Genomic DNA, 13,418 nt, shown 5'->3' on the forward strand with positions numbered 1-13,418 from the left:
CCCAACTATATAAAACAAATTCGAATGGACATGAAAAATCATATAAACACTAATACAATTGTAGTGGGGGACCTCAATACCCCATTGGCACAAATAGATAAATCAACTAGACAAAAAACAAACAATGAAATACTAGAACTCAATCGAACTCTTGAATAAATGAACTTAACAGATGTTTACAGAATGTTCCACCCCCCCAAAATCAGAATACACATTCTTTTCATCTCCATATGGGTCCTCCAAAATAAACCACATACTCACTCTTAGAACATGTTTAAGTAAGTGCAAAGTAATTGATACTATCCCCTGTATATTATCAGACCATAGTGTGATGAAATTGGAGATCACTAGCAAAAGAAACTGCAAAAATTTCATAAACACATGGAAATTGCACAACACACTTCTGAATAACCAGTGGGTCACAGAGGAAATTAAAGAAGAAATCAGGCAGTTTCTTCAATTAAGTGACAGTGACAATACAACATATCAGAATCTATGGGACACAATGAAAGCAGTCTTATGAGGGAAATTCATAGCAGTGAATACTCATATTAGGAAAACAGAGTGAGCCCAATTAAACAACCTGATGCTGAACCTCAAGCTTCTAGAAAGAGAAGAGCAGGACAAACCCTAAGTCCATAGAAAGGAGGAAATTATAAAGATCAGGACAGAAATCAATGCAATGGAGACTAAGAGAACAATACAAAAAAATCAATGAAAGAGACAGATCAACTAAAAAATCAGCAAATAAATATCAGACTTCAACCAAACCCTTGAACAAAAGAATTGTTTGACATGTACAAAGTGGTACACCCAGCATCAATAGAATACATCTGATTCTCAGCAGCACATGGAGCTTTCTTCAAAATAGACCATATGCTAACTCATAAAGCTTGCTCAAATAAATGCAAAAAAATCAAAATTGTTCAATGCATACTATGAGGTCATAGTGCAATGAAACTAGAAATCAATGGCAAAAGAAACTCTGAAATTATATAAATGCATGGAAACAAAACAACAATCTCTTAATCAATGGGTCACAGAAAAAAATCAAGAAAGAAATTAGGCAGTTCCTAGAATCAAAGAATAATGCTAGAACAACATACCAGAACATATGAGACACAATAAAAGCACTCCTAAGAAGACAGTTTGTAACTGAATGCCCACGTCAGAGAGTGCATTCAAATAAAAAACCTAGCACTCCATTTTATGGAGTACTACTCAGCCATAAAAAATGGGAAATTAGAGACATTTACAGCTAAGTGGATACACATTGAGGCAATACTCATAAGTGAAATAAATAGGACACACATGTATAAATACCAAATAGTTTCTCTGGTGGGAGAAACTGAAAGTGTAAATAAGGACTAAATGTATAATAGGTAATGTGAAATAGGAAGAAAAGGGGCAAAGGGGAAGGAAGTGGGAGGGCTGGGGAAAGGATAGAAGGGAATGGGATTAATATGAGAAAATGGAAAAATAGGTACAAAATCTTTGTAAATAGGGAGGAATAGAGGGGTTGAAGGGAGGTCTGGGCAAGGGTGAAAAATAAGAACCAAGAGAGATGTAAAGGTCCAAATTCCCAATGATGAATGTCATTATACTGTATACCTAAAATGTACCAATGATTAGAATGGATAATCGATAATGTAAAATAGGAAGAAAAGATCCAAGTGTGGTAGGGGTAGTGGGAGGGGCAGGGGAAAGGAAAGAAGGGAAAGGAAACATGATGAGAAATGGAAAAAATGGAAATAAAATCTTTGTAAATAGGGAAGGGTGGAGGGCATGAAGGGAGGGCTAGGAATGGGGAAAAAATAAGAACCAAGATCCATTATGTAAAGGTACAATTCCCAATGAGAAATGTAATTGTGTTGTATACCTACAATGTACCAATAAAAGAATTTAATAAAATAAATAAAATAAATAAAAAGAGAATTTAGAAAGAATTTAGCTGAAGGGGAGTGTTATAGATATTACATTATAAATACTGGTCAACAAAAAGTAACATTTAAAATAATGTCTATTCAAATTATACTATACATACAAAAATGATTTTTTAATAAAAAAAGTCAAAAGTTTAAAAAAATAATAAAAAAAAACCTAGCAATGCACCTCAAGTTCTACAAAATTAAGAACAATCCAAATCCAAAGCTAGTATAAGGAAAAAAATAGATCAGAGCAGAAATTAATGAAATTGAAACTAAAAACTGCAAAGAATCAAGAAATTGAAGAGCTCACTCTTTGACAGAATAAACACAAAAGACAAACCCCTACTGAATCTTATTTTATAAAAGAAAGGCCCAAGTAAATACGATCAAAAATGAAACAGGCAAAATCACAATGGACTCTGCTGAAGTCTAGAAGATGAATAATAACTACTTTGTAAACTATAATCTAGTAAAATGTAGAATTCAGAAGAAATAGAAAGATTATGATACACATGAACTCTCAAGACTGAACCAAGAAGATGCAAAATTCCTGAACAATCAAGTATAAAACAATAAAATTGAAGCAGTAATTTAAAAAGAAACTACCAAGTAAAAAACCTGGGTCCTTATGGATTTACAGCCAAATTCTAAAAGAACTTTAGAGAAGATCTAACATGAATACATCTCTAACTCTTTAATGAAATTGAAAGGGAAGCAGTACACCCAAGCTCATTCCTGGAAGCTAAGAACCATTACTTATTACAAAGCCAGACAAGGCCCCATCCAAAAAAGAGAACTACAGGCCAATTTATTTATTTAACATAGATGCAAGATTCCTCATAAGACATGTACTGGCAAACAGAATGTAAAAATATGTTAAAAATATTACACATTATGACAAAGTAGGACTCATCTCAGGGATGCAAGGATGATTCAATATACACAAATAAATCTAATATACCACATAAACAGAAGCAAGGACAAAAGCCACATGACAGTTTCAATTGATGCAGAAAAAGCCTTTGACAAAATCTAACATCCATTCATAATAAAAAAGAAAACCTGAGGAAAACAGATACAGAGGGAACTTTTTTAATCTAATAAAATCTATGTAAGACAAATGAATGGCAAACACCATATTAAATGGAAAGAAGTTGAAAGCTTTTCCTCTAAAATCAGGAGCAAGACAGGGATGTCTGCGGTCACCATTCTTGTTCAATACAGTACTTCAAACACTAGCCAGAGCAATCAGACAAGAGAACAAAATTAAAGGGATATGTATAGGAAAGGAAGAAATCAAATTATCATTATTTGCAAATGGTATGATTTTCCACATAGAAGGCCATAAAAATTCCACCAAAACCCTCCTAGAATTAACCAAATTCAGTTGCATAAGAGGATACAAGGCCAACACACAAAAATCAATAATATTCCTGTACACCAATAATGAACTCATTATTTCTCATTTGTGTGAGAAAGAAATTAGGGAAACTGCCTTTCATAGTAGCAACAAGAAAAATTAAATATCAAGAAATTACCTAACCAAAGAAGTGAAAGACTTCTACAACAAGAACTAAAGTACTCTAAAAAAATGAGATTAAAGAGGATATCAGAAAATGGAAAGATATCCCTTGCTCCTGGGTAGAACAAATATATTAAAAATGACCATACTTCCAAAACTGATGTACAGATTTGATACAATCCCAATCAAAATACCATCATTCCTCACAGAACTAGAGAAAACAATTCTAAAATCCATAGGAAACCAGAAGAGATCTAGAACAGCAAAAGCAATCCTGGGCAACAAGAGCAAGGCAGGAGACATCACAACACTAGATTTCAAGTTACACTATAAAGCCATGGTGACAAAAACAGCATAGTATTGGCCAAAAAACCCCACAGACTTGTGGATCAATGAAACAGAATAGAGGATGTAGAAACAACTCCAGGCATATTCAGCTACCTGGTTGTTGACGTGGTGCCAAAAACTTATATTGGAAGTTAGCATCCAGTACAAATAGTGCTGGGAAAAGTGGCTATCCATGTGCAGAAGACTGAACCTAGACCCATATTTCTCACCATTATTTAAACTAAAATCAAAATGGATTAAAGATCTAAATATTAAAACATAAATACCTAAAGTGTTGGAAGATATATTTGGTAAAACGCTTGAAGATATAGGTGTAAACAAGGACTTTCTGAATAGAAACCCAATTGCACAAGAAATAATACCATGAATCAACAATTGGGATCATATCAAATTAAAAAGCTTCTGCACAGCAAAAAGAACAACAAACAGAAAAGACAACCTACAGAATGGGGGGAAATTGCCAGCTATTTATCAGATAGAGGACTACTCTCTAAAATATCTAAAGAACCACAAAATTGGGCTACCCTCAAAAGACCCAATTTTAAAAATGGGCAACTGAAATGAATAGACACTTCTCAGAAGACCTGCAAATGACAGATAAATACATTAAGAAATGCTCAGCATTGTTGGACATTAGAGAAATGCCAATTAAAGCAACACCAGGATTCCATTTTACTCTAGACACAATTGCTATCATCAAGAAATCAAATAACAGGGCTGGGTATTTAGCTCAGTGGTTCTGCCACCTGCCTTGCAAGCTCAAGGACCTGAGTTCAATCCCTGGTACAAACAAACAAACAAAAAAAACATGTAGGGAACAGGGAAAGGGGATGTTACTAGAACCTCTGCAGTGAGTCCTAGTCTCCTGCAAGCCATGGCAGCACAAGGCGAATTAACTTATTATACAGGAAAGGTAGAAAAATGAGACTTTGAGAAGAAGCTGAGCTTTGGGTCTGATCAGTGCTGCTCTGGGCAGCAAAGACAAAAGCCCCCAACTTACTGCACCTTTTATTCAGTATATCAGGAGAAACAGATGTAACAGATGACTTGCAGAGAGTTCAGTACATCAGGATAAACAAAGTGTAACAATCCAAGAACAATGAGGACCTGAGTAGATGAAGATTGTGTTCCTCCCAAGATGTCTTCAGCTGGTGTAATCTTGTCCTGGAGCATCACAACATCACTGGATCACTGAGGTCTCAGTTGTGACCAGAGACCAAAATGGAATTATGTCTCAAAATGCCAAAGCTGGCCTGTAGGCAGGAGAACTAGGCCTAATCAAATGATTTTTCCCTAAAATTATGTAGCATTACTCCCGTCACAAACAAAGAAATTAAATAACAAATGCTGGTGAGGCTTTGGGGAAAAGCAACTTTTCTACCTTGTTGGTGTGAATGTAAACTAGTATAACCCCTATGGAAATTAGTACGAAGATTCCAAAAGAAAAAAACTAAAATAAGAAATTTCATCCGATGAGCTATTCCCCTTCTAAGTATCTTTCTGAGCTAAAGACATCATATTACTCTGATACATGTATGCCCATCTTCATAGCAGCACAATATACAATAGCTAAATCTTGGAAGCAGTCTTATATGCCCATCAAAAGATGAAGGGATAAAGAAAATGTGGCATTTATACACAAAAGAGTACTACTTGGCCATGAAAAAGAATAAATTGAGTCGATTGTAGGAAAATGGATGAACCTTGAGACTATAATGTTAAGTAAAATAAATCAGATGCACAAGCTTCCTCTTATATGAGAAATCCATGCATAAATAAAGAGCAAACTAAAAGATGATAGGAAAAAAAGAAACAAACTAAGCAAACCACCATGGATATCTTTGTGAAAAGAGTGATACCTCTTCAGGGAGAGGCTCAGCCAGGTCTTCAATGGGATTCCAGAAGAATGGCCTGTCATCACAGGAAATGACAGCTCTATGCATGTTATTGCTCTTGAAGGCCTTCTAGTAGGATAAGATGTGGAGGTGAAAGACAGTGACACTAATAACCCTCACTCCATGTAGGCCTAGTCTTATGTATATATTTTTTATATTTTTATTAGTACATGTTTGCAGTACATAATGATTACATTTATTGTGGAGAGTTGGTTCATGTACCTAATTCTTTGGTATATCTTAATTCTTTGTTTTTTCATTCCTTACTCCTCTCCTCCCATCCCAGTCCCTCCAACCCTCAAAAAGTATATAGATGATAGATAGATAGATAGGTGATAGATAGATAGATAGCCAAATAGAAAATAGATACATAGGAAGTAAGGGAATCTTTTCCAAATGGAGAGTGGAACAAGAGATGGAGGGAGACAGAGGGAAAGGAGAGAATGGGGATAAAAAAGAATCAAAGGGGAAAAAAGATGAAAATAGAGCTTTTGTAAATAGGAAGAGAACCAAGAAAGTATGTTTTAAAAGTACAATAAAACAAAAACTCAAAATAGAAAAAATGTACAGAATAAGATATAAAGAAAAATAATGATAATGGGGTGTATTCATCAAGAGAATGAAAAATTATAAATACACATGTACCTACATATACAAAGCAAATATTAAGAGATTTTTAAGAGGCAAATGGATGGCAATACAATAAGAATGGAAAACATTAACTCTCAACTTTAACAATGGATAGTCCATACATACACAAAATCAATAATGAAATATTTTACTTGATCTACACTATAGACCAAATATATCTAATACACAAATACAAAATATTTAACCAACACCAATGGGATATGCATTATTCTCAGGCACACTCAAAGCATTCTCTAAGATAGATTATATGATAGGCTACAAAATATATGCTAATAGCTTCAAGTAAACTGAAATCATATCAAATAACATTTTAAACCACAATTGTATGTAACTAGAAATCAATATCCTGCATACAACATGAAAATCCACAGATGTGTGGAAATTAAACACAAGCTCTTGAGCAGCCAATGAACCAGAAAAGAAATCGAAACAGAAAAGAGAAAATCTTGATACAAACTAAAAAATGGCTATGCAGCATACTAAAGTTTATGAAATGCATGAAAAGCAGTTCTAAGAGGGAATATTATAGTGAAAATGCCTACATTTAAAAAGGATCTTAATAAACAACCTGTTATACCACAAGGAAATACATAAGAACAAACTGAGTTCCAAAATGGGTAGAAAGAAGAAAATAATAAAAATCATAGTAAAGATAAGACAAATAGAGAAAAAAGTCAATAGATTAATAAGAGTTGGTTTTTGGAATACAAAACAAAATTGACAGATCTTTAGCTACATTAAGAAATTATATACACTTCTCATCTATCTATCTATCTATCTATCATCTATCTATCTATCATTTATCCACTGAATTTTTTAAGACACGCTCTCACTAAGTCATTAAGTTACCTAGGCTAGGGTCAAAACTGTCATCCTCCTCCCTCAGCCTACCAGAGTGCTGGGATTACAGGCATGTGACACCACATCCATCTCTATTTTTCTTTTTGACATAGGGTCTGGCTATGTTGCCAAGACTGGCCTTGACCTCCTATGTTCAAGCAATTGCCCTGCCTCAGCCTCCCAAGTGACTGGGACTATAGGTTTGCCATTGAATGTGGCTACTAAGAGAATAATTTATTACATTGAAGAAAAACACTAAAATGACCACTTTTTTTAAAATTAAAAAATATAATGCATCTGTGGTCTTAGCTACTCAGGAGCCTGAGGCAAGAAGGTAACTTGAGTCCAGAAGTATGAGACAGTGTGAATAATGTAGTAAAACCTATCCTTAAATAAATAAATAACACAATGAGATATTACTGCATGACTGTTAGGATGATCATTATAAAAATCAGAAAAATATTTGTTAATGAGAACATAAACAAAAGGGAGCATTGGTATATTGTTGTTGGAAATGTAAATTGATCTAGCCATTACAGAAAACATTGTGGCAGTTATACAAAAAGTTAAAAGTTAGAACTATCATAAGACCCAGGCAAATCCACTTCTGGATATATGCCCAAAGGAAATAAAATCACTATCTCAAAGAGACATATGCACCTCCATGTTCATTGCAGCCTCATTTACAAGAGCCAAGATATGGAAATAGCCCTAAGTATATATCAAAGGATGAGTGGATAAGGATAATACTGTATATGTACACAATGGAATACTATTAAGTCTTTAAAAATAAAGCAATTATGCCATTTGCAGCAACATGGATGAACCTACAGAATATTATCTTTGGAAAAATAAACCAGATTCAGAAAGAAAAATCCTGAGTGATCCCATTTATACATGGAATCTATAAAGTTGAACTTAGAAGCAAACAGCAAAATAAACAGCAGTGGCCAGGTACTGGGAGGTAAAGGAAAATGGCCAATTTTGGTCAAAGGATACACACTTTAAGTTAAAGGATGTAAAGTTCTGGAGATCTGATGTACATTATGGTGACTATAGGTAATATTTTATTTTTTAATTTTAATTCTTATTGGTACATGTTTGCAGTACATAATGATTACATTCATCATGGGGAATTGGTACATGTACTTAACACATTTCAGGTCTTCTATTTCCTTCTTCCCCTTCATCCCCTTCTTTGCCAGTATCAGATTCACTTATTTATCTTATAAGTCCTTATATAGTTAAATCTCATGCATACAGATTAACAACCGACAGGCCATAAAGCATGTAAAGCATATAAGACAATTATACTAAGTCAAAGTACATTTTTAGATACATTGTCTATGCTGGATTGCAATAACTTTGTTCTCTCTTTTTCCCCTTATCTTTCATATTGTACTTTATATATTGAGCTTCACATATAAGAGAAACCATGAAATATTTAAATTTTTGTGTCTAATTTATTTCACTTAATGTTATGGTCTCAAGGTGCATCCTTTTTTAAAAAATTACTCAAGTTTATTCTTCTTTATGGCCAGGTAGAACTTCATTGTGTACAAATACATTTTCTTTATCCATTCATCTGTTGATGGACATATAGGCTGTTTCCAAGATTTAGCTATTATGAATTTGCTGATATAAATTTGGGTATGTATACATCACTGTGGTATGATATCTTTAACTCTTTTGGGAAAATATCTAGAAGGAGAATAGATAGGTCAAATTAAATATATATTTTTAGTTTTTCTGAAGAATCTCCATACTCATTTCCATGGGGGTTGTAACATTTTATACTCCCACTAACAATGAAGATGGGTTCCCTTTTCCCCACAGCTTCACTAGCATTTGTTATTGGTTATTGGTCGACTTTTTGATGCTAGCCATTCTTTCTGGAATGAGATGGAATCTCAGTGTTGTACTAATTTGCATTTCTCAAATGGCCAGTGATGTTGAACATTTTTTCATGTATGTATTGTCCATTTGCACTTCCTCATGGAGAAGTGTTTATTCATTTCAGATGTCGATTTTTATTGGATCTTTAAATTTGGGGGATTCTTTTGAATTCTATATATATTCTTGGTACAAAACTTTTTCTCATTCTGTATGTTGTCTTTTTACTCTGTTGTTGGTTCCCTTTGCTGCTCAAAAGCTTTTTAATTTGACATGATCTCATTTGTTGATTCTTATTATAATTTCTTGTGCCACTGGGTTTCTGCCCTGAAAGCCTTTGCATATACCTCTGTCTTCAAATGTTAACCTATTTTGTCTTAAGCAGATCAAGTGTTTCTGTTCTAATGTTTAGATATTCAATCCATTTTAATTTTAGAGCATGGTGAGAGATATGGGTCAAAGTTCAATCTTTGGCATGTGCATGGCCAGTTTTCCCACCATTTATTAAAGAGAATATCTTTCCTCAAGAGAATGGATTGGGCCCCTTTGTCAAAGGTCAGGTAGCTGAATGTGCCTGGAATTGTTTCTGCATCCATTTTTTTTCTGTTGTTCCATTGATCCACAAGTCTGTTTTCTTTTTTTGTGAATACCATGATGTTTTTATCATTGTAGCTTTGTAGTATGACATGAAGTCAGGGATCATGATATTTCTTGCCTTACACTTGTTGCCCCAAATTGCTTTTGACATTCTAGGTCTCTTGGGTTCTGTATAAATTTTAAGATTGCTTTCTCTTGTTCAGAAGGAATGCTATTGACATTTGAATTGGGATTACATTAAGTCTGTGTAACAGATTTGGAAGTATGTCCATTTTGACTGTATTGGTTCTGCTTATCTAGGAACAGAAAATGTCCTTCTATTTTCTAATACATTCTTTGATTTCCTTTTTCAGAGTACTTTAGTTTTGTTTTGGGGGGGGTTGTTTTTTTGTTTGTTTGGTTTTGGGTTTTTTGGTACCAGGGATCGAACTCAGGACCTTGTGCTTGTGAGGCAGGCATGGCGCCACTGAGCTAAATTCCAGGCTCTGTAGTTTTCTCTTGTTTTGTTTATTTAATAAAAATATAAAAATACAGTACAAATGGCAGTACAATACAAAGTAGTCTCTCCTCATTTATTTCTTTTACATCTTTCTGTACATCACACATGCATCAAAAAATGAGTAACAACGCAGCAAAGTAGAGGTTTTGCAAGTCTTCTGTTGGTGGATGCTCCTCATCCCTGATGTGAAGTTTACTCTGTAAACAGACAACCATGAGGCAAGAGAGGGCTAGCGAGCCTCACTTCAGTTCCAGAGTGGGCTTCAATCTTGCTCTGCACATCAATGTTCAAAATTTATAACTGCAGAATATTTGCAAGTCATGAATGTTTAGGTGTCTGTCAATCTTGGCCTTTTTCTTTTTCTTTCAGTGTCATTTAGCCTCTGTTTCATCTGCTGCACCTTCTGAGCAGTGGCGGCCTTCTTGTCCTCTCCAGTGCATTTCTGTAGAACACTCTCACTGCTCTCCTCCATGGTGTCCTGCATTTTGGAGGACAGTCCTGTACACCGCTCCCTGGGCAGCTTCTCTTCCTCAGGACCTATTCTGTTCCTATTGTACTTCTCAGTCATGCCTCTGTTCCGCAAATGATCCAAAGCAGAAGAAAAGTCTTCCTTAGGAAGCTCTTTCCACCATTTCTGTATATTTTGGGTATGCATACATCACTGTGGGATGATGTCTTTAACTCTTTTGGGAAAATATCTAGAAGGAGAATAGATAGGTCTCCCTTTATGCATTTTGCTCCGTCTATTATGGCCATGTAAGAGAATCTGAGTTGATCTGGAGTCTGAATAAGTCCTACTCAATATTTTTGCAGATTCATTAATACTTGTTTAATGTTAATATCATCTCCTTTTCCCATCAGAACAAGACAGGTGTCCACCAGAGAGAAGGTGCCAGAGCACCCACTGCCTGCACTGCAGTGGATGACCACAGGCCCATGGTCAGGGTCCAATGAGCCAGGCTCTCTCACTTTAAACAAGAAATTGAGAAATGAAGCTGGTGATTCAGGGACTCCAAAATCTGGCCAGGTAGTATAATGAAAGTGAGATATTCTGGTTTCACCACTGTTGATATTTTCTAATTGTAGTAGGTGTATTGTATAACATGACTTGATGTCTTCTGATAAGAGCTTCACTCTGAATCCCGTTTCTTTAAACACCATCTCCCAGTCATCTGTTAGCCAGTACTGTGCACATTTAACCAATTCTTTCTCCACAACTTGGTTTTGCATGACAACTGCTTTGGACTTCTGCTGCCAAACCATGAGCCAAAAATGGCAGCAGTTATTAGGAAGTGGACCCTGTGGTAGGACATAACTCCTTTGTGCCTCTTCCAGGTGAACTAAGCTGGCATTAATGTAATCATTTTCAGTATGTTGCAGTTTAACACAGCTGTGGTCATAGGGGTTCACATATCTTTATCTGTTTCGATTTCTGTTTTCCAGAAACTTGGCCACTCTATGAGGATAGTCATGGGACTCATTCCAAATTTCCTGTGGACTACCTCTGGAGGCTGGATACATGAGAGGAGGGGCTGGGCCTTTGGAGGTCCCTGTGCCCAGCCCTGGCACACAACAGGAAAACATAGACTTGCAACAAGTCCAGAACCTGAGCACCTCTGGAGCAGGAGCTTCTCAATGGCATTCTCTGGGGACATGTAGAGGCCCAGGGCAAAGGCTGGCAGGTGTCTGGAGGTCAGAACATACTTGTGGAATGGCTGAATAGATGTTCTAGAGTCACAGGAAAACAGTAAGCTTTTCCTGGTTTTTGTGGTCTATGACCTACTTTTACTGTACCAGTGTGCATGGCACGGTTCCTACAGACCAAATTGATGCTGGTTCTTCCACAGGTATAGTGGTTGCCAGAGACACTGCACATCCAACTCCTCCAACTCCCCCTGGATGGTGTGGGCCATGGCGTCAGAGGGTGCTGGCACTGCTGACAGCCTCGGGGGAGGCCCCCCTGTAGTTTTTATTATAGAAGTCTTTCACTTCCTTGGTTAGGTTCATTCCTAAGTATTGTGAAAGGTATTGTTTCACTAATTTCTCTCTAGGTGAATTTGTTATTGGTATACAGGAATGCTATTGATGTTTGAATGTTTTACTTTATATCCTGCTATAGTACTGAATTTGGTTCATAATTCTAGAAGTCTTTTATTAGAAATTTTAGGTCTTCTATGTAGAGGATCATGTCATGTGCAAATAATGCTAATTTAACTTCTTCCTTTCCTATCTATATCCATTTTATTTCTTTCTTTGTCTTATTGCTTTGGCTTATGTTTATAGAATTCTACTGAACCCAAGTGGTGATGGTGAGTATCATTGTCTCATTCCTGATTTTACAGAGAAAGCTTCCAGCTTCTCTCCATTTAGTATGATGTTGGACATTGGTTTATCATAGATGGCTTTTATCAGATTGAGATAAATTCCTTCTATTCCTATTTTCTTCCAGGTTTTTATAATGAATGGACATTAGATTTTGTCAAACTGTTTTTTTGCATCTATTGAGATGATTGTGTGTTTTTTGTCCTACTTCTATTCATGTGTTATACTACATTTATTGATTTGTGTATGTTGAACCATCCCTGCATCCCTGAAATGAATCCTACTTGGTCATGATGTATGATCTTTTTGATGATTTGCTGCATCCTGTTTGCCAGTACATATCTGTGAAGACTTTGCATCTATGTTCATTAAAGAGATTGGCCTGTAGTCCTCTGTTTTGATTGGTTCCTTTTTCTGATTTTGGAATCAGGGTAATGTTTGTTTCCAAGAATGACTATAGGAGTACTGCTTCCCTTTTGATTTCATTAAAGAGTTTGAGAAGTACTGGTGTTAGATCTTCTCTAAAGTTCTTGTAGAATTTGGTAGTGAATCCATTGGGACCTAGGCTTTTCTTAGTTGGTAGGGTTCTTTTTTTTATTACTTCTTCAATTTCACTGACTGATATTGGCTTATTTGTGACTTTTATATCTTCTTGGTTCAGATTCGGTAGTTTACACACATCTAGAAATTTAACCATTTACTCTGATTTTTCTAGACTTTTTTCTGTTTTTTGGTACCAGGGATCAAACTCAGGACCTTGCGAGGCAGGCAGCGGCAACACTGAGCTAAATCCCCAGCCCTGACTTTTTCATTTTATTAGAGTACAAGTCCTCAAAGGAGCTACCAATAATCTTCTGGATTTCTTCATAATCCATTGTGATTTTGCCTTTTTCATTTTTTTTTTTTTTTTTTTTTTTGGTACT

At 35.6% G+C, this 13,418-nt stretch overlaps 1 pseudogene; it reads right to left on the bottom strand.

Moving 5' to 3' along the window:
• Positions 1–10,501: 10,501 nt before the first annotated feature.
• Positions 10,502–12,086, bottom strand: LOC101717415 (tyrosine-protein phosphatase non-receptor type 2-like; annotated as a pseudogene).
• Between the last annotated feature and the right edge of the window lie 1,332 nt (positions 12,087–13,418).

The sequence above is a fragment of the Heterocephalus glaber genome, unplaced genomic scaffold (genome assembly GCF_053883595.1).
Source record: "Heterocephalus glaber isolate CG9 unplaced genomic scaffold, H.glaber_assembly_v1.0 deba00001613, whole genome shotgun sequence".
Classification (NCBI taxonomy): Eukaryota; Metazoa; Chordata; class Mammalia; order Rodentia; family Bathyergidae; genus Heterocephalus; species Heterocephalus glaber.